Source organism: Nomascus leucogenys, chromosome 10 (genome assembly GCF_006542625.1).
Source record: "Nomascus leucogenys isolate Asia chromosome 10, Asia_NLE_v1, whole genome shotgun sequence".
NCBI lineage: Eukaryota > Metazoa > Chordata > Mammalia > Primates > Hylobatidae > Nomascus > Nomascus leucogenys.
This window is the reverse complement of record NC_044390.1, coordinates 29,752,445-29,775,958: the sequence shown is the minus strand read 5'-3', so window position 1 is coordinate 29,775,958 and position 23,514 is coordinate 29,752,445. Positions and strand designations below refer to the sequence as shown.

Here is a 23,514-nt window from a genome sequence, read left to right as displayed (position 1 = left end):
TACATACCCAGTAATGGGATTGCTGGGTCAAATGCTAGTTCTGATTTAAGTTCTTTGAGAAATTGCCACACTGCTTTCCACAATGATAAAACTAATTTACACTCCCACAAGCAGTGTATGCATGTTCTCTTTTCTCTAACACCTTCCTAGCAACTGTTAATTTTTGACTTTTTAATAACAGGCATTCTGGTTGGTATGAGATGGTATCTCATTGTGGTTTTGACTTGCACTTCTCTAATTATTAGAGATGTTAAGCTTTTTTATACATGTTTGTTAGCCACATGTATGTCTTCTTTTGAAAAGTGTCACTTATACACTGTTGGTGGGAGTGTAAATTAGTTCAACCATTGTGGAAAGCAGTATGGTGATTTCTCAAAGAGCTAAAAACAGAACTACCATTTGGTCCAGCAATCTCATTACTGGGTATATACCCAGAGAAATATAAGTCATTTTGCCATAAAGATATATGCACACATATGTTCACTGCAGCACTATTCACAATAGCAAAGGCACAGACTCAACCTAAATGCCCATCAGTGATAGACTGGATAAAGAAAATGTGGTACATATATACCACGAAACACTGTGCAGCCATAAAAAAGAACAAGATCATGTTCTTTGTGGGAACATGGATGGAGGTGGAGGCCATTAGCTTTAGCAAACTAATGCAGAAACAGAAAAACCAAATACCACATGTTCTCATGTACGAGTGGGAGCTAAATGATGAGAATTCATGAAAACAAAGAAAGGAACAACAGACATTGGGGCCTATTTGAGAGTGGAGAATGAGAGGAAGGAGACTAGCAGACAAATAAACTATGGGGTACTAGGCTTAGTACCTGGATGATGAAGTAATATGTACAACAAACCCCCGTGACATGAGTTTACCTACATAACAAACCTGCACATGTACCCCCAAACCTAAAATAAAAGTTTAAAAAATGTTTAAACAACACAAAAGTGTCTGTTCATGTCTTTTGCTCACTTTTTAATGGAGTTGTTTTTTGTTTGTTGATTTGTTTAAGTTCCTTATAGATTCTAGATATTAGACCTTTGTTGGATGCATAGTTTGCAAATATATTCTCCCAATCTGTAGGTTGTCTGTTTACTCTGTTGATAGTTTCTTTTGCTGTGCAGAAGCTCTTTAGTTTAATTCACTCCCAATTTCTGTTTTTGTTGCAATTGCTTTTGGTGTTTTTGTCAAAAATATCTTTGCAGGGCCTGTGTTCAGAATGGTATTTCCTAGGTTATCTTTCAGAGTTTTTATAGGTTTACGTTTTACACTAAGGTCTTTAATCTATCTTGAATTGATTTTTGTATATGATGTAAGGAAGGGGTCCAGTTTCAATACCTTAGTTTTCTTATTTTGAAAACAGGCACACTGGTATCCATCCAATAGTGATATTGTCAGGATTAAATTAGGTAATACAGAATATGGCAGTAGCTGTTATTTATGTTGTTTCATTTCTATTTTGAGCCGTTAGTGTACAAGTTATTCTATATAAGCAAAGCAGCTACCTATGTCTTTATTCTAACTTTTGCTATTTCTATCATGGGTTTCCGTCCTCTGTCTTTTTGACATTTCATCATATTTTTGTTGTTGTCTCATCTATCTCCTGCCGAATATTCTTTAATGAATCTCAATTTTCAAACTGACATGTTGCCCTTTTGTGAATATCACTGGCCAGTCTGAGAATTTCTTTCAGTTTAGGAGACAAAAGAATGTTTTAGGCATAATCGTCGGGACTTTGGTTCTTCTCTGCTATATTCTTCTAACTGATGGCTTTGTTCTGTTGTTGAAAGAAAACAGATGTTGTACTCTTGGTCTTCTTTTCTATTTCTTTGTCTAGAATCACCCTGAAAATCTGGTGGTTACAGAAGTTTATTCTCAAGAATAGAGATTTTCAACCTCAACACCATTGACATTTTGGGCCAGGTAATTCTTTGTTTTTGGGGCTTCTTTTGCACATTGAAAGATGTTTAGCAGCATTTCTGGCTACCAGTATCTCCTCTCTCCTTCACACCAGTGTGACAACCAAAAATGTCTTCTGAGGTATAAAATCATCCTGGTTGAGAGCATTTTACCCATACTTACTCTGCCAAGCACTCGCCTGAGTGATTTACATTTATCCTACTCTGTTCTCACTATGAAGTTTTTTCCTAAGCAATGTTTAAAAATTTGGCAAAACTTAGATGACTTTGACCACATCCTTGAACAAATGAACTAAGTTTTTCCAATTCCTAACCATAGGCTGAACCTTGGACCTCATGCCATTATTGACTAGGATGGCTTAGTCTAGAGCATGTACGTGGGTCATAGCCCTATCAGTCTACTCACGAACGTTTATAAAGCAACCCAAGTGTATCCTTCTTATTTATGACTTGTAAGCTCACTATTATTAAAATATTACAGTTCTTTAATTGTAAAATATCATTCATTGATTGTAGGATTCACAACAACAGCTTTTTTTTAACTTAAAATATATATTAAATGTTCAAAAGTATTCTTTTTAGCTTAATAAACCATAAATGGTACATGTATCTTCATTCCACTTTATTTTTTGGGACTACTCACAGGAGTTTAAGGATGACAGCCTTCAAATGTTAAAATGCACATTCCTGGCTCCTACCTTCCATATTATGACCTTGAGGATGAGCAGGAGACCCCAGGGATGCAATCAATTCTAAACAGGCATCTCAGCTAATTCTAATGTAGCCCACCAACATACATTGAGAAAGATTGGTCTAAGCCTTCTTAACATTTAGGATGTAAAGACTGTTCTAAGTCACTGCTGGCCCTTGGCAGTCATGTGCAACATCAAGTGTCATTACACACCACTATTCAGACTTAATCACAACCATGAGACATCCTAAACAGTACCAGGGATTCATTTGAACTCTCTACTTAGCCAAATTTGTAATTTTACTTCTGGTAATTAAATGATATACCACTGGGAGGTAGTTTGTCTCATAAGCCAGCTGGGACCTTTCAACAAATAGACATTTGATGCTGTGGGTGCCTTTTATGATGCTTACATTAGCTATACCAACATCTGCTATCTTAGAAAATTCTCCACTTATTCTCCCAAATTTTCTGCAGCCTTTCAATATGTCACCTGAACTAAAACAGATAACCTTCCTAATATAAAATAACTTAAAGGCTGCACCATAATATCTATTTTAGAAAAAGTTTTCAGTGACAGGGATATGCATTTCATTAAAACTTTACCAGAATGTGATGTTATTAATGTAGGCTCTTAATTGAGATGACAATTGGGATGATCAATAGCCTGTATACCTGTTAAATTTGTGTATGTTTAGTTATTGATAACTACTTATCAACTTACCTTCTCCCTGGTGGCAGCAAATTTCATTTGACATTGATCGTCAGATACATTCAGATTTTTCAAATAATCAAATATAGGGAAGGTTATTTTATGTTGGGGGGGATAATGAGTAATTAGTGGGTATGATGTACATTATCTGGGTGATGGATATCCTAAAGCTTTGAATTAACCACTACACAATCTATGCATGTAATAAAATTGCATTTGTACTTCATTCATTTATAAAAATTTTTTAAAAAGTTATTTTACAATGGAAACAGAAATTCTCCTAGTTAAGATTTTAAGCCTAAGCTTTACTTTGCTAATCAGTGTGCTTTTCAAGAATATTTAAATGATTAGTTAGATTCATCTGAACAGGGGAAACAGTGTCTTAAATAGAATTTTGAAAAAAGAATAAATTTTACTATTGTGTGAAAGAAATAGTAAAGCTTCTGAATTAATGGAGCTTCTATTTACATATCACATGGTAGTACCCATAATTAGCATGTTCTTAGTAAATGTGTTTGTTTCCCAAATAAAAACGTATAAGCTAATTCAATAATTAAGGCTTAACTTCCTTTTCCTCAACAAACCATAGAATTAGTCAAAAGATACAGAAGGAGGTTTATCAGACAGAAAGCTACAGGATTAAGTGTGTAAACCACATTAATATCAGAAATTGTTTAGCTCTGTTCAATTTCAGAAGGGCATGTTCCACAGTGATAACTTTAGAGCATATTCAAGAACTGATTGTTTCTATTAATAAGATGTGCCAATGCCTGTTTTATTTGGTAGGTTAAGAACCATCTGATGAGTTATTCTTATCCAGTACAGATACTACAAAGAATAGAAGAAGGGAATGCAAAACTTTCTGTATAATTCGTCTTATAACTAATCTCATAATGAGTATTTATTAATTATATTATATATATATATATATATATATTTTTTTTTTTTTTGAGACAGCGTCTCACTCTTTTGCCCGGGCTACAGTGCAGTGGCGCAATCTCAACTCACTGGAACCTCCATCTCCCGGGTTTAAACAATTCTCCTGCCTCAGCCTCCTGAGTAGCTGCAATTACAGGCGTGTGTCACCACACCCAGCTAATTTTTGTATTTTTAGTAGAGACAGGGTTTCACCTTGTGGGCCAGGCTGGTCTCAAACTCCTGACCTCAAGTGATCCGCCTGCCTCGGCCTCCCAAAATGCTGGGATTACAGGCATGAGCTACCGCACCCAGCCACATATATTTAATAATATATTATTTATTATAAGTAATAAATATAAATATTATAGTACTTAATAATCTTATAAATAATCTTACAGTAATATGTTCATCTTATAAATAATCATTACCTACCCACCAAAGTTCTCTGATAAGTGTTATTTGAAGACTTAGGTAGACAGAAAAGCAAAAAGTAGTGAAGTATCTCTAAAGACTATTAAGTAACTTGTGTCTTCATCCCATTGGAACCACCCCCTATCCAGTGAAAAACATTTAGTCTGATTTACGGTCAAGTTGCAAGAAGGCAGCAAAGCCTCTGCATTGCAGAAGGCCAGCAACATCAAGAAGTTCTCTCTATTGTTTTCTTCCATTGAATCTGGCCTCTGAAGTGTTATGCTAAAGTAAGCATGGGATTTAGTCAAGGGAAAATCTCCTGGGATTCATTTCTTGTACTTGGAAAGTCTTATAGTGCATCTGCCTTATAGTGGCTGGGTTATGGAGCAGTGCCATGGCAACCAAGGTACAACTGCAGCTTCAGCCTTGGCAGCATTGAACTGGCAGCATTGAACAGTCATGGAACATAGAGACATCCCCCTAACAATTGCCATAGTCTAAATGTAGTGTTATGAAGGCCACATAATGGTGGCAAAAACTGGAATAAAAAGGAGTAAACAAATGGGGACAAAATTACAAAGAAAGACTAACCAGAACTAGCAGAAGAGAAAGAGAAGGCAAAATCAAAAGCTATTTCCCTTTTGAAACCTATGAGACTATGAATATAGCATTGCCATTAATAGCAATAGGAAAGTCATAAAGATAAATCTTTTGGGGCTCAAAGACATGTGAGGTTTGCAGTTTACTAAATTTGAAGGGCCAATCCAGTTGGAAGTGTGAAGTTGGCTTGTTGGAGAATAGAAAAAAAACTACCAGGGGAGCATTTGGGAATTGGCACAAAGATGTCACCGAAACTGAAGAAGTAGATGTGTTCTTCTTGGAACAAAGTACAGAGATTAAGCTTCTGTAGATGGCTAAGGATAAAAGTTTCACAAATATTTCTAGTTAGCAGATGGTGGAGGAAAAAGAGGCATACAAAATTCTGGCAGCTGGTATATCCTTCACTTGCCTGTGAGCCATGAGCCTTCACACTTTGCCCACTCCAGTTCTACTCTGACCGATACTTCCACCATGGCCCAAGCTGGCATTGCACTGATTGGACTGGCTGTCATGGGCCAGAACTTAATTTTGTGCATGAACGACCATGGCTTTGTGGCCTGTGCTTTTAATAGTACAGTCTCCAAAGTTGATGATTTCTTGGCAACAAGGCAAAGGGAACCAAAGATGTTGATGTTCAGTCCTTGAAGGGGATGGTCTCCAAGCTGAAAAAGCCACAGGCATATCATCCCTCTTGTGAAGGCTGGTCAAGCTGTTGATGATTTCATGAAAAAATTAGCACCATTGTTGCACACTGGTGATGTCATCATTGATGGAGGAAATTCTGAATATAGGGATGCCACAAGACAATGTAGAGACCACAAGGCCAAGGAAATTTTATCTGTGGAGAGCAAAGTTAGTGCTGGAAGAAAAGGATCCCAGTATGGCCTATCACTCATGCCAAGAGGGAACAAAGAAGCTGGCCCCTATCAAGACAATCTTCTAAGGCATCACTGCAAAAGAAAGAAGTGAAGAACTTTTCTCTGACTGTGTGGGACAGGAGGGAGCAGGCCACTTTGTAAAGATGGTGTACAATGGGATAGAGTATAGGGATACGCCGCTGATCTGCGGGGCTTACCACCTGATGAAACATGTGCTGGGCATGGAGCAAAACAAGATGGCACAGGATTTTAAGGATTGGAATAAGACAGAGCTCGACTCATTCTTGAATGAAATCAAAGCAAGATGACAGAGGCCTTTGAGGACTAGAATAAGACAGAGCTCGATTCATTCTTGATTGAAATCATAGCCAATATTCTAAGATATTGATGGCAAATACCTGCTGCCAAAGATCAGGGACAGCACAGGACAGAAGGGCACCAGAAAGTGGACCACCGTCTCCACCCTGGAAGCTGGCATTCCTGTCACCTTCATTGGAAAAGCTATCTTTGCTCGGTGCTTATCCTCTCTGAAGGATGAAAGAATTCAAGCTAGCAAAAAGCTGAAGGGTCCCCAAAAGATCTAGTCTGATGGTGATAAGAAATCATTCCGGGAAGACATTTGGAATGACCTCTATGCTTCCAAGATCATCTCTTATGCTCAAGGCTTTATACTGCTAAGACAGGCAACCACTGAATTTGGCTGGACCCTCAATTACGATTGTATTGTCCTGATGTGGAGGAGGGAGGCTGCATCATCAGAAGTGTATTTCTAGGAAAGATAAAGGATGCATTTCATCAATGCCCAGAACTTGAGAACCTATTATTAGACAACTTCTTTAAGTTGGCTGTTGAAAACTGCCAGGACCGCTGGTGGTGGGTGGTCAGCACTGGGGTCCAAGCCAGCATTCTCATGCCCTGTTTCACCATTGCTGTCTCCTTCTGTGATGGATATAAACATGAGATGCTCCCAGCCAACCTCATCCAGACTCAGCGGGATTACTTCGGGGCTCACACCTATGAAGGCTTAGAAAAACAGGGACAGTTTACCCACACCAATTGGACAGGCCATGGTGGCAGTGTGTCATGCTCTTCACATAATGCCTAATTATGCTGTTTCTGTTACCCATCACAATTCCATAGACCAGGACGTTTCATGCATCACACAACCACACAACACCACTTAATGGTTCTTTGTTCTATTTTCTGCTCAGATCTTTTAAAATAAAAGAATGTAAGAGACTCCCAGAAAAGTCATATAGAGTTTATTTATAAAGTAGCTCTGTGAGAAGCATCATGCCCTCTGCCCTTGCCTCTTGGGACTGACCAGAAGCTGATAATGTGCACGAGAGTGAGAACCAACCCGTTGAAGCAGTCGTTCCCAAGTGCTCCCTGTAGACTAATGAGGCTCCTCTCACGTAAATAGGAAGACTGTTGTTACAAGTTGATCAAACTGGAATATTTCTGTCATGCAGCTGAATTCCCTTTTTCCTTTACTCAATAAAAGCTACATTTTATTAAAAAAAGGAAGACAAAATTCTGAAAGGGTATCAAGAAAGTTTCATGACAGAGATACACATTTCAAGGAAAGAGCTGGTCAGCTGTGTCATGGATGCATTTAAAAACCAAGAGGAAACTGAAGGCAGATGACATTATGGTGAACATACTGGAAAGGAATTAAAGCAGCTTGTGATAAGTTGAAGGCAAATTTGAAGGAAGATCACTTGGTGACAGTCCTCTAGGGATTGTGCAGTGACACCTTATATTTCATCTCCAGCTCAGCCCGAACAGATGGCACAAATGAGAATCTTCTCATATGAGGATTTCATCTGGGTTTATAACCTAGTCAGTTCTATTTCTTTATTTGCCTCCAGAAGGGCTAGAAGCAAACCCCATCTGCATTCCCAGGGGAGGAAGGATAAGGCTCATTAACAAGATGTTTGAGATGGCCCTGCTTGCAGTTTTACAAAGAAACGTTATGAATTAGCAGTGTGATATGTTACACGGTACAATCTCTCACCACCACAGACCCAGGATTTAGTGCTTTATAGTATAGCTATATTTTAAATAAGACATAATTAGTATCAGAACTGTCAGATTTCAGCATCTTAAAATTAGATATTAAAAGTAAGGTTGATAAAATTATTTTGCATCAAATATTAAAAGATGGTTTCCTGTAAGAAATATAAATATGGCATATCTTAATTTTCAAATTTAGCAAAACTGAAACCAAGCCTTCCCATAGTAATAAATCTCTCTATATCATACAAAAGCTCTCTCTAGTCTATCCCGGAGATTTTAAATAAAGTGTAAAATTAACACATTTAATTTCTGTAAAATAATTCATATTTCCTTCTTGATGTATGGCACTCCTCTAGATTTTATGAATATATTCTGAAATTTACTGTTGCTGTTTCAAATACTTTATCATATTTTGTTATACTGTATGATGCATTAGAAATTGATGAAGAAATAAGACTACAATTTGATTAATTATAGGCCAGAGGTTTAAATTATGCCTTTCAGTTAGTCAAAGTAATTTCCTCTGTTATAACAGAAGTAATCCTTTTATGGACTTTTTTTTTTTTTTTTTTTTTTTTTTTTAAGATGAAGTCTCACTCTGTTGCCCAGGCTGGAGTGCAATGGCACGATCTCAGCTTTACAAAAACAGAAAGCTTTATAATCCTAGGCTTACCTTTACTCACCATTGTTTCCTAATTAAAGTTTAGAAATATTTAATGCAAGCAGTGGCTATGGTTTATTTTATTATTTTTATTTTTTTGAGACAGGGTCTCACTCTATCACCCAGGCTGGAGTGCAGTGGTGCAATCTTGGCTTACTGCAACCTCTGCCTCCCGGGTTCAAGCGATTCTCCTGCCTCAGCCTCCCTAGTGGCTGCGACTACAGGTGCCCACCAAGGTGCCCAGCTAATTTTTGTATTTTTTGTAGAGATGGGGTTTCACCATGTTGGCCAGGCTGGTCTTGAACTCCTGACCTCAGGTGATCCACCTGCCTTGGCCTCCCAAAGTGCTGGAATCACACATGTGAGCCACCATGCTCGGCTCTTTTACGGACATAATTTTTATGCATAGGCAATAATCCTACATTTTATAGAGTTATATCTAATTATAAATAGCAGAGCATTACATTGAACTAACCCCAGTATTCTCATAATGACTAAAGGTCAGTAACCAAGCCAAGCCCAGGAATGTGGCTGGGCTCCAAGAATAATCTAGAATGATCCAGGTTTTGTCCATGCTTCATTCTGCCCTTCAATTTCATTGTTTTCTTTCTCTGAGGACTAGCTTTCTCTGCTCCCAGTCGACATACAAAACATGGAGAACAGTAGCTCCCTGATCCTATGTGTTAGAATTCAGTCATTCAGGAAGAAACTAAACGTACCCTTTCTGTTCCAATTTTAAAATTCCTAGGCAAAAAAAAAAATGGCTATTTTTATCATCAGTTGTCCATTCTTAGTTGAGTCAACTCTGGTCAAGGAGTGGGTACACATTGGAGAATAGGGTTTGACCCAACCTATCAACTGGAGACAGGAGCCATGGACATGTAGGGCTCAATGGCTGCCCTGGATCTACGGCCATTATGATGAGGACGTGATGTGCACCTACACAACAACACACCAGAGACTGTCCTAAAGAGTGATAACTTAATTCAGTCGCTTTAATTTTTTTAAAAAGTCAATTATTTGCTTAGAAGAAAACTACAATCATAATTATTACTTGGGTCTGTTTAAACAATTTTATTTTTAAAATCTTTGTGATTTTGGTGATGCATGACCACACTGTGGTTATTTTTATTTGCCTATTGGGAATTCTGATGAAAAATTAGGTGAGCAAAGGGACATATTTTTTAAACTATAAGACAGCTGTTCTTATTCAGTCACTGAGTGATAAGGAGGGAAGTTTAAGGCTTAGAATTCTTGGTTGTTGTAGAAGATACTTGAGTTGCTGACTTTACCCTTTCATATTTGCTTTCCTGCCCTGCAGAAACAAGAAAGTGAAATCTTTCTTACATCCCTGAATCCCCAGAAGCCCCAGGTGGTCCTGTTACTTGGTTCTGGTGAATGGGATATAAGTGAAAGACTATTGGTGCTTCCCCTTCTGTTCTTCTTCCTGCCAGAAATCCTGGAGGGATACCTGAGGTGCATCAGCCACCCCTAAGAATGGAAAAGAAGGAAGGAAAAGAAGAGAAAATGAGAAAGCATGGACTGCCTGTGCTTGGAGTCCTCTTGTATGAGGCAGACAAATTCCTTAATTGATATAAGCCACTCTGTGGGGTTTTTGTGAAACTCATAGCTGAGCACAATACACTGGATATAGCTATCCCAGCATCAGGAAAGTGGCAAGAATTACTGAAAGTTGGTACTTAAAGGTAGCCAATTGCTACTGCAAATCTTTTTGCCCTTGTGGTGGTTAATTTTATGTGTCAACTTGATTGGGGCATAGGATGCTCAGATATTTGGTCCAACATTATTCTGGGTCTGTCCGTGAAGGTGTTTGTGGATGAGATTAACATTTGAATAAACAGACTGAGTAAAGTAGATTGCTTTCTCTAATGTGGGTGGGCCTCATCCAATCAGTTAAAGACCTGAGTAGAACAAAAAGTCTGAATAAGAGGGAACATCTCCTGCTTGATTGCATAAGTTGAGACTTTGGTCTTTTCCTGGTTTTGGACTTGAAATGAAAAGTAGACCTTGAGTCTCAATACTGCCAGCTTTAAGACTGGAACTTACACTACTGGCTCTCTTGGTTCTCAGACCTTTGGACTCAGGCTGGAACTATGCTATCAACTCTCCTGGGTACCCAGCTTACTGGGGATCTTGTACTGGGGGCTGCAGATCTGAGACTTCTCAGCCTCCATAATCATGTCAGCCAAATCATAACAAATGTCTCTCTATCTCTCTAATTTTTCTTTCTCTAGAGGCCCTTGACTATTTGGGAGGTGTGGTAGGCTGAATAATAGCCCTTCCAAAGAGATCCACATCCAAAATACCAAAAACCCGTGAATATGTTACATGCATGGTTAAAGAGACACTGCAGATGTGATTAAGTATCTTGAGATGGGGAGATTATCCTGAGTTATCTGGGTATTCACATGGGTTCTTGTAACAGAGAAGTAGGTAGGTCAGAGACATGGAAAGAAGATACGGAGCTGGAAGCAAAGTTCAGAGAGGAAAGAAGATGCTACCCTGCTGACTTGGAAGACAGAAGAAGAGGCCTTGAACCAAGGAGTAGAGGTAGCCTCTAAAAACTGGAATAGGCCAGAAAATTGATTCTTACCTAGCACCTCCTAGGCAGCCCCATGGACCCATTTTTTACTTCTGACCTCCATAATTATAAAATGTTAAACTTGTGTGTTACACTACTGTGTTGTAATTTGCTAGGGCAGCAGTAGGAAACTAACACAGGGGATTTGATTAACAGTATAAATGCAACTGGACTCCAGCAAGAGTTCCCAAAGAATCACACAACCTCTAGTCACTCCTCAAATCCATTCAGGACACAGTGGGGTCAGCATGTGATCATGCCCTTTCAGCAGATTAAAAGTTTCCTTTTTGATCTAATAAGAATAGCAATGTAGACTTAATGGCAAATTTGGTTTCTTATATCCAAAATTGAATTTTGAACTCAGCTACCAAGAGGTGTTTGTGACTAGGCTGTATCTACTGAGTAGAAATTTCATTCATGTGACATTTGACATAGAACTCTCTAAATGCATGATTAATTTTTGCAGATCAGGTATTACCTCATTATCAGATGTGTAGAAAGTAACAATGTAATTATAAAGCAGCTATTTTCAGTGCACTCTGCCAGGTTATTTCTCTGCCAAATCATTATGCCCTGGGAAACAGCACGTGGCATTATCAAAACAAGTTTGTTCTCGTGAGCAGTCAGTTCAGATAATTGCGTCTTTATTATTGACAGTTCCCTTAGGAAATTTGGGTCCTGAGTTCTGTTCTGCTCTGGAACTGCAATTCATTAAAGTTTCCATCCTGAGCCAGTTTTAATTAAACTGTACTCCTTTTCTCTTTGGTATCACATAGCTCATTTTTATTAGCACGCTAGAGTTATTGTAGAAATCCAGCTGTTGAATTAATCTGAGACCCCTTCCTATTTGTCATTTTAAGAAATCTCCTGTCAATTTACAAGTTCAGCAGCTGAATGAGCATAAAATGTACCAGCTTGCACAAAAAGAACATGAAAAGCAGGAAAGGAAAATGAAAAAGAAAGGAAATACTAGGTAGTATCTCAGTTTACATCTTTTAGAAAATAAAACTAGTATTTGGAGACATTCATAAGCTGACGTGATGTTTATGGCAATAATACTAGGTGATAAATTTAATGTCTTAAATATAGATTTTGTTAGCTCTTTTCATTCCGAAATTAAACTGCCTTGTAATTGGTATGGTATGATTCATAATTTTTTGTCCCCTTTCCAATAGGATTCTCTTAACTGGCTATAATCATTCTTTATTTTATGCACAAAGTAAATGAGATTTGTTTGTTTGTTACTTATGTGTTTTCACTGACAAGCAAGAATGCATCATTAACTGCATCTCTTGTTAGTTGTCATTATCAGTTTGCAGAGTGATAACTTTGTCTCAGCAACACAGGTTCTCCCTCATTATGGGTAAGAATAAAAGAGCCTCTTTGTTCATTCAACAATCTAATAAATATTCATCGAGTGCTTTCTTTGTGAAAGCCTTGTACAAGACAATGCATAGAGTATAAAACTGTCGAAGATAGGCTCTATTTTCTGGCAATTTATTGAGGTAACTTACATGTGTTGACTCTTAGGGACTCAGGGACTCTTCATCGCATTTCCTTTTTTCCCCCTTCCCCTTGACAATGTTTGGGAAAGAGGATTTGATAATAGAAACTCTGAAGGAGGTGGGCTGGGTGTGGTGGCTCACATCTGTAATCACAGCACTTTGGGAGACCGAGGTGGGTGGATCGTTTGAGTGCAGGAGTTCAAGACCAGCCTGGGCAACATGGCAAAACCCTGTCTCTACAGAAAATATAAAAGTCAGCTGAGCATGGTGCTGTGTGCCTGTAGTTCCAGCTACTCAGGAGGCTAAAGTGGCAGAATCACTTGAGCACCAGAGGTTGAGGCCGCAGTCAGCCTTGATCATGCCACTACACTCCAGCCTGAATGACAGAGATCCTGTCTCAAAAAAGCAAAAACAAAAAAGTCTGAAGGAAAAGTGATTAGTTAAGAAGCATGGTCTAGTCATGAGGTTATTATAGGGACAAATAAGGCAATAGGAATAAAAAGAAAAATAAAGTCACAGTACATATTTAAAAAGAAAGACTCAAAAGGACTCAGCAACTGATTGGCTATATAGGTAAATATGTGGATACCTTTTAAAAACCAGTGTTTCCTCTAGTTTCCTTAAAATACATATGATTATTTAAAGCAAAAATTATGGTCTTATGGGATTTAGTATAGACAGATATATGGGATTTAGTATGGATACATAGATATATGTAATACACATGAAAATTATAGCATAAAAGACTAAGGTGACAATAAATGAAATATCCCCCATTACTACAAAAATTGTTACATTAATGTGAATTGACATAATATTTATTTTAACTATGCTATAAAAAGTTAAGGATATATATTTTAATTCTTACAGCAACCACTAAAATTTAACACAAGGAGATATAGCTAAAAAGCAATAGGTAAATTAAAATATAACTCTAAAAATTATTCAAATAAGCTAAAAGAAAAAAGGAAAGAAAAATACATAGAGATTGATATACAGAAAACAAATAATAAAAAGGCAGACCTAATCTAACTCTGTCAATAATTACATTAAATATTAAAAATCCATACAATCCAGTTGTATGGATAGTGTACCCATGCACTCCAATCCTTTTAACTCCAGTTAAAAGGCAGAAATTTTTAGAATTAATTAAAAACAAAACAATGCCCAACTATTTTATGACCATATGAGATGAATTTTAGATACGAAGACGTAGATAGGTTGAAATTAAATGGAAACAGAAAGGCTGAATTGGCTATTTAATATCAAGTAAAGTAGACTTTAAGACAAAAAGTGTTATCAGAGATAAATAAGAAAGTTTGATCTGATAAAAGTGTCAATCCATCAGGAAGATGTAAGAATTATAAATGTGTATGCGTCTAATAACAAGGCAATAAAATACATGAAACAAAGATTGACAAAATTAGAAGGAGAAATAACTCCATGAACATGGTTGGAGGATTCGAAGCCCACTCTCAGCAAGTAATAGAACAACCAAACAGACACTCAGCAAACACATGAGAGAGTTGAACAACATTATTAATCATCTTATTCTAATTGCCATTTACAGAACAGTACATCCAGAATCAGCTGAATACACATTCATTTCAAGTACATATGGTATGTTCATAAAGGAACTATAGTCTGGAGTACAAAATAAGTCTAGTAAATTTCAAGAGGATTGAAATTATACAGAGGATGTTCTCTGACCACAAAGGAAAATTAATTAGAAAACAATAATGTGTCTAGAAAACTTCCTAAAATATGAAAATTAACACAATGCTAAATAAGCTAGAGGACAAAAAAGAACTGATAATAAGAATTGGAATATACTTCAAATTGAATGACAACAACTAAAAAAACAACATATGAAAATTTGTAGAATGCAACTAAAATAGTACTTACAGAGAAATATATGGCTTTAAATAATTCTGTTACAATAAAAAAAGGGTCTAAAATCAATGACTGAAGATCCTTCTTGAGAAATTATAAAAAGAGAAAAGCACAAGAAGAGTATACAGAAGGAAGAAAACAATAAAGTTAAGAACGGAAATCAATGAAAGAGAAAAATGATAGAAAAACACAGCCAAAAGTTGTTTCCTTGAAAAGTTCAAAAAGATTTATAAACCCTAGACATACTAACTTAAGAAAAAACAAATAATGAATGTCACTATTGAGAACAAAAGAGTAGTTATTACTAAGATGGAATAGACAATGTTTATCCTAGAATAGACATTCTATCTTAGGATAGATAATAGGATAGAATAATGATGGAACATTATTAACAATTTTATGCCAACAAATTGACCAATTCTGATGGAATGAACACATTTTTTGAACATCAAAATGTACAAAAACTGACACAAGATAAAAATCTGAAGTGTCCTATATCTATTAAGGAAAACTAAAATAATTACTGAACTCTTTCTTCAGAGACTATTCCAGGCCCACATGGTTTCACTGATGAATTCTAACAAATATTTAAGGAAGAAATATTCTAACAAATATTTAAGAAATTCTTAAACACATTATCTCAGAAAAGAGAGAGCAGGGAACAATCTCAATTCATTTTATGATAACAGCATAATCTTAATCCATAAACTGACAAAAGACTTTTTTTTAAATTATGCATCGTATTTATTATTTTTTTTTTTTGAGATGGAGTCTTGCTCTGTCACCCAGGCTGGAGTGCAATGGGGTGATCTTGGCTCACTGCAACCTCTGCCTCCGGGCTTCAAGCAACTCTCCTGCATCAGCCTCCCAAGTAACTGGGATGACAGGCATGTGCCACCACGCCCATCTAATTTTTGTATTTTTAGTACAGACAGGGTTTCACCATGTTGGCCAGGCTGGTCTTGAACTCCTGACCTCAGGTGATCTGCCTGCCTTGGCCTCCCAAAGTGCTGGGATTACAGGCATGAGCCACCGCACCCGGCCCATGCATCATATCTGTAATAAAGATAGCCTTAATTTCCTTAACTAAAATATTAGCAAATCAAATACATCAATATATATGTAAAGAACAATTACAAGGAGGAGTTACCCAAGAAATGTGAGATTGTATAACATTCTAAAATCAATATAATTCTTCATGTTTTCAAAAAACGATAAAAACCATATGATTCTTTCATTAGAAGCAGAAAAATATTGACAAAACTCATCATTTATCCATGTCAAAACTCTCAGCAAACTAAAACTAGAAGAAAGCTGGGCACAGGGATGCGTACCTGTAGTCCTAGCTACTTGGAGGCTGAGGTGAGAGGATCACTTAAGCCCAGGAGTTTGAGTCCAACCTAGGCAACATAACAAGACCTTCATCTAAGATGAATTAAAGAATGAATAATAAATTTTAAAAATTGTCCTTCTGGGCTGGTCTAAAACAAACCGAAAGGAAACTTCAATTTGTTAAAGAGTATCTATAAAATCTTACAAGTAGCATTGTACTTAATGAAAAATATTGATTACATTCCCCCTAATATTGGAAATAAATCAATAATGACCACTTTCATCTCTTTTACTCACAAGTCTTTTGGAGGTCCTTGACAATGTGATAAAAGGCAAAAAAAAATACGTTTAAAAAAATTCAGATTTGAAAAAATGTAAAACTTTTTCTATCTGTAGGTTATGACTGTTTATGCAGAATATCCTAAACAACCTACAAAACCACTACTAAAACTAATAAGTGAGAGACAGGAAAATGGCAGATAGGAGGCAGGACTGACTTGCAGCTCCCACTAGGACAGAGTAGCGTGTGGAGACCCACATCGTGAACTTCTGCTCCAAGAACTACTGCAGGAACATACCAGGAAAGCCAAGAGAATCCACAGACCCTTTAAAGGAGGTAGATTGCCACTGGCCACTGCAGGCTACATAGGACAGCTGAGGAACTCCAAAGCAAACGAGATAATCCCTTGGGAGCTTTATGGTCCTGCCTACTGCCTGAGAAATCTGAATACTTATCCAAAGTCCACCTTAGGGCAAGCTTGTATTCTCCCTATAGAACTGTAGTTGACGTGCTCTTAAAAGCGCCACCTCCTGCCTGGAGGCTAACCAACACAAAACCACTGCAAAACCAAAAATACAACCAAGACCTTCAAAGAGTCCACTTCACTCGCCTGCTACTTCCACCAGAGCAGGTGCTGGTATCCATGGCTGAGAGACCTAAAAACAGATCATACCACAGGACTTTTTGCACACTCTCCAGTATTATCCCAGAGCCTGGTAGCTCTGCTGGGTGGCTAGATCCAGAAGAGAAATAACAATCACTGCAATTCGGGTCTCAGGAAACCCCATCCCTAGGAGAAAGTGGAGAGCATCATATTAAGGGAGCACTCTGTGGGACAAAAGAATTTGAATAGTAGCCCTTGAGTCCCAGATCTTCCCTCTGACATAGTCTACTCAAATGAGAAGAAACCAGATAAACAAATCTGGTAATATGACAAAATAAGGTTCTTTAACACCCGCAAATCATCACACTAGCTCACCAACAATGGATCCAAACCAAGACGAAATCTTTCTGAATTTCCAGAAAAAGAATTCAGAAGGTTGACTACTAAGCTATTCAAGAAGTCACCAGAGAAAGGTAAAGTCCAACTTAGAGAAATCAAAAACATGATATAGGACATGAATGAAAAAATCTCCAGTGAAATAGATAACATTAAATTAAAAAAAAAATCAACTTCTGGAAATGAAGGACACACTTAGAGAAACGCAAAATGCACTGGAATGCCTCAGCAATAGTATTGAACAAGTAGAAGAAAGAACTTCAGAGCTCAAAGACAAGGCTTTCGAATTAACCCAATCCAACAAAGACAAAGCAGAAAGAATTTTAAAAAATAAGCAAAGCCCCCAAAGCTTGGGATTATGTTAAACAACCAAATCTAAGAATAATTGATGTTCCTGAGGAAGAAGAAACATCTAAATGTTTGGAAAACGTATTTGGAATAATCAAGAAAAACTTCCGGCCGGGCGTGGTGGCTCACGCTTGTAATCCCAGCATTTTGGGAGGCCGAGGCGGGCGGATCACGAGGTCAGGAGATCGAGACCACGGTGAAACCCCGTCTCTACTAAAAAATACAAAAATTTAGCCAGGCGTGGTGGCGGGCGCCTGTAATCCCAGCTACTCGGAGAGGCTGAGGCAGGAGAATGGCGTGAACCCGGGAGGCGGAGCTTGCAGTGAGCCGAGATTACGCCACTGCACTCCAGCCTGGGCAACAGAGCAAGACTCCGTCTCAAAAAAAAAAAAAAAAGAAAAAAAAAGAAAAACTTCCCCAGCCTTGCTAGAGATCTAGACATCCAAATATAAGAAGCTCAAAGAACATCTGGGAAATTAATTGCAAAAAGTCATTGCCCAGGCACATAGCATCATGTTATCTAAAGTCAAGATGAAAAAAATAATCTTAAGAGCTATGAGGCCAAAGCATCAGGTAACCTATAAAGGAAAAACTATCAGATTAACAGCAGATTTCCCAGCAGAAACCCTACAAGCTAGAAGGGATTAAGGTCCTACCTTTGGCCTCCTTAAACAAAACAATTACCAGCGAGAATTTTGTACCCAGTGAAAGTAAGCTTTATAAATGAAGAAAAGATACAGTCTTTTTCAGACAAACACATGCTGAGAGAATTTGCCACTACCAAGCCAGCACCACAAGAACTGCTAGAAGGGGCTCTAAATCTTGAAACAAATCCTCAATATACACTGAAACAGAATCTCCTTAAAGCATAAACCTCACAGGACCTATAAAACAATAACACAAGGGGAAAAAAAACCAAGTTATTCAGGCAACAAATGGCATGGTGAATAGAATAGTTCCTCACATCTAAATACTGATGTTGAATGTAAATAGCCTAAATGCTCCACTTAAAAAACGGAATGGCAGAATGGATTAAAATTTCACCAACCAAATATCTGCTGTCTTCAAGAGATTCACCTGACACATAAGGACTCATATAAACTTAAGGTAAATGGATGGAAAAAGGTATTCCATGCAAATGGACACCAAAAGTGAGCAGGAGGAGCTATTCTTATATCAGACGAAATAGGATTTAAAGCAATAATAGTTAAAAAAGACAAAGAGTGGTATTATATAATGATAAAAGGACTAGTCCAACAGGAAAATATCATAGTCCTAAATGTATATGCACCTAACACTGGAGCTCCCAAATTTATCAAACAATTACTACTAGACCTAAGAAATGAGATAGACAGCAACACAATAATAGTGGGGGACTTTAATACTCCACTGACAGCTCTAGACAGGTCATCAAGACAAGAAGTCAGCAGAGAAACAATGGACTTAAACTATACCCTAGAACAAATGGACTTAACAGATATTTACAGAAACTTCTACCCAACAACTCAAGAATATACATTCTGTTAATCAGCACATGGAACATTCTCAAAGATAGACCATATGATAGGCCACAAAACAAGTCTCAACAAATTTAAGAAAATTGAAATTATAGCAAGTACTCCCTCAGACCACAGTGGAATATTATTGAAAATCAACTCCAAACAGAACCATCAAAACCGTGCAAATACATGGAAATTGAATAACCTGCTCCTAAATGATTTTTGCTTCAACAATGAAATCAAGATGGAAATTAAAACATTCTTTGAACTGAATGGCAATAGTGAGAAAACCTTTCAAAGCCTCTGGGATACAGCAAAAGGGGTGCTAAGAGGAAAGTTCACAGCATTAAGTGCCTACATCAAAAAACCCGAAAGAACACAAATAGACAATCTAAGGTCACACCTCAAAAAAACTAGAGAAACAAGAACAAACCAAAACCAAATCCAAACTCAGCAGAAGAAAAGAAATAACCAAGATCAGAGCAGAACTAAATGGAACTGAAACAACAAAAAAAACTATACAAAAGATAAATGAAACAAAAAGCTGGTTCTTTGAAATGATAAATAAAATTAATAGACCATTAGCAAGACTAACCAAGAAGAGAGAAGATCCAAATAAGCTCAATTAGAAACAAAATGGGAGATATTACAACCGATACCACAGAAATACAAGAGATCATTCAAGGCTTCTATGAACACCTTTACACGCATAAACTAGAAAACCTAGAAGAGATGGATAAATTCCTGGAAATATACAACCCTCTTAGATTAAACCGGAAGAAATAGAAACTACGAACCGACTAATAACAAGCAGGAAGATTGAAATGGCAATTTAAAAGTTACCAACAAAAAATTCCAAGACCAGATGATTCACAGCTGAATTCTATCAGACATTCAAAGAAGAATTTGTGCAATCCTATTGACACTATTCCAGAAGACAGCCAAAGAGGGAATACTCCCTAAATCATTCTATGAAGCCAGTATCACCCTAATACCAAAACCAGGAGAGGACATAATAAAAAAGGAAAAATACAGACCAATGAATATAGATGCAAAAATCCTCAATAAAACACTTGCAGACTGAATCCAACAACATATTGAAAAGATAATCCACTATTATCAAGTGGGTTTCATACCAGGGATGCAGGGATAGTTTAACATATGCAAGTCAATAAATGTGACACACCACACAAACAGAATTAAAACCAAAAATCACATGATCATCTCAATAGAAGCGGAAAAAGCATTTGACAAAATCCAACATCGTTTTATGATTAAAACTCTCAGTAAAATTGGCATAGAAGGAACACACCCAAAGGCAATACAAGCCATCTGTGATAAACCCACAGCCAACATTATACTAAATGGGGAAAAGTTGAAAGCATTCCCCCTGAGAACTGGAATACAACAAGGATGCCCATTTTCAACACTTCTATTCAACGTAGTACTAGAAGTCCGAACCAGAGCAGACAAGAGAAAGAAATAAAGGACATCCAAATCAGTAAAGAGGAAGTCAAACTGTCACTGTTTGCTGATGATGTGATCATATACCCAGAAAACCCTAAAGAGTCATTCAAAAAGCTCCTAGAACTGGTAAATGAATTCGGCAGTTTCAGGATACAAAATTAATGTACACAAATCAGTAGCTCTGCTATATGCCAACAGCTACCAAGCTGAGAATCAAATCAAGAACTCAATCCCTTTTACGATAGCTGCAAAAATAAAATAAAATACTTAGGAATATACCTAACCAAGGAGGTGAACGACCTCTACAAGGAAAAGTATGAAACACTGCAGAAATAAATCATAAGTGGAAATAAGTTGAAACACATTCCATGCTCATGGATGGGTACAGTAAATTTTGTAAAAATGACCATACTGCCAAAAGCAATCTACAAATTAAATGAAATTCCCATCAAAATACCACTGTCATTTTTGACAGAACTAGAAAAAACAATCCTAAAATTTATATGGAATCAAAAAAGCCCACATAGCCAAAGAAAGACTAAGCAAAAAGACCAAATCTGGAGGCATCACGTTACTTGACTTCAAACTATACTATAATGCCATAGTCACCCAAACAACATGGTACTGGTATAAAAACAGGCATAGAGACCAATGGAACATAATAGAGAACCCAGAAATAAAGTCAAATATTTACTGTCAACTGATCTTCAACAAAGCAAACCAAAACATAAAGTGGAGAGAGGACACCCTATTCAACAAATGGTGCTGGGATAATTAGCAAGCCACGTGTAGACGGATGAAACTGAATCAACATCTCTCATCTTGTACAACAATCAACTCAAGATGAATCAAAGACTTAAATATAAGACCTGAAATCTAAGACATGAAACTATAAAAATTCTAGAAGATAGCATTGGAAAAATCCTTCTACACATTGGCTTAGGCAAAGACTTCATGACCAAGAATCCAAAAGTAAATGCGACAAAAACAAAGATAAATAGCTGGGACTTGATTAAACTAAAAAGCTCCTGCATGGCAAAAGAAACAATCAGTAGAATAAACAGACAACCCACAGAGTGGGAAAAATCTTTGCAATCTACACATACAACAAAGGACTAACATTCAGAATCTATAAGGAACTCAAACAAATTAGAAAAAAAAAACCTATCCCATCAAAAGTGGGCTAAGGACATGAACAGACAATTCTCAAAAGAAGATCCACAAATTGTCAACAAACAGATTAAAAAAATGCTCAATGTCACTAATTATCAGGGAAATTCAAATCAAAACCACAATGTGATACCACCTCACTCCTGCAAGAATGGCCGTAATCAAAAAATCAAAAATAATAGATGTTGGCATGGAAGTGGTGAAAAGGGAACACTTTTACACTGCTGGTGAGAGTGTAAACTAGTACAACCACTATGAAAAACAGTGTGGAGATTCATTAAAGAACTAAAAGTAGAACTACCATTTGATCCAGCAATTCCACTGCTGGGTATCTACCCAGAGGAAAATAAGTCATTATACAAAAAAGATACTGCACAAAAATATGGAACCAGCTCAAGTGCCCATCAATCAATGAGTGGATAAAGAAACTGTGGTGTATATATATATATATATCATGGAATATTACTCAACCTTAAAAAGGAACAAAATAATGGCATTCACAGAAACCTGGAAGAAATTGGATACCATTATTCTAGGTGAAGTAACTCAGGAAAGGAAAACCAAACATTGTATGCTCTCACTCATAAGTGGGAGCTAAGCTATGAGGATGCAAAGGCATAAGAATGATATAATAGACTTTGGGGACTCAGGGGAAAAACCTGTTCCCCAGAATAATAAATAATTGTACTAAAAAGATACCTCCATGCCAATGTTCATGGCAGCACTATGCACAATAGCAAAGACATGGAAGCAACTTAAATGCCCACCAATGATAGACTGGATAAAGAAAATGTGGTATATATGCACCATGGAATACTATGCAGCCATAAAAAAGAATGAGATGATGTCTCTCGTGGGAACATAGATGGAGCAGGAGGCTGTTTTCCTTAGCAAATTAACACAGGAACAGAAAACTAAATACTGCATAGTCTCACTTATAAATGGGTACTAAATGATAAGAACTTACGAACTCAAAGAAGGAAACAACAGACACTGGGGTCTACTTCAGGGGAACGAGTAGGAGGAGGGAGAGGACCTGAAAGGATAACTGTTGGTACTGGGCTTAGCAGCTGGGTGATGTAATAATACATACAACAAACCCCTGTGACATGTGTTTACCTACATAAAAAAACCTTCACATATACTCCCAAACCTAAAATAAAAGTTAATTTAAGAAAATGGGATGAAGCAAGAGAAAACAAATTCAAAAGCTAACAGAAGACAAGAAATAAGATAAGAGCAGAACTGAGGAAGACAGAGACACAAAAAACCCTTAAAAAGAAATCAATGAATCCACGAGCTGGTTTTTCAAAAAGATCAACAAAATAGATAGACCACTAACCAGACTAATAAAGAAAAAAAGAGAAAAGAATCAAACAGACACAACAAAAAATGATAAAGGGGATATCACCACTGATCCCACAGAAATACAAACTACCATCAGAGAATACTATAAACACCTCTACACAAATAAACTAGGAAATCTAGAAGAAATGGATAAATTCCTGGACACATACACCCTCCCAAGACTAAACCAAGAAGTCAAATCCCTGAATACACCAATAACAAGTTCTGAAATTGAGGCAGCAATTAATA

General features: G+C 37.1%; 1 pseudogene; it reads left to right on the top strand.

The window, feature by feature from the left end:
* The first annotated feature begins 5,735 nt into the window (after positions 1-5,735).
* Positions 5,736-7,247, top strand: LOC100594560 (annotated as a pseudogene).
* Positions 7,248-23,514: the final 16,267 nt, after the last annotated feature.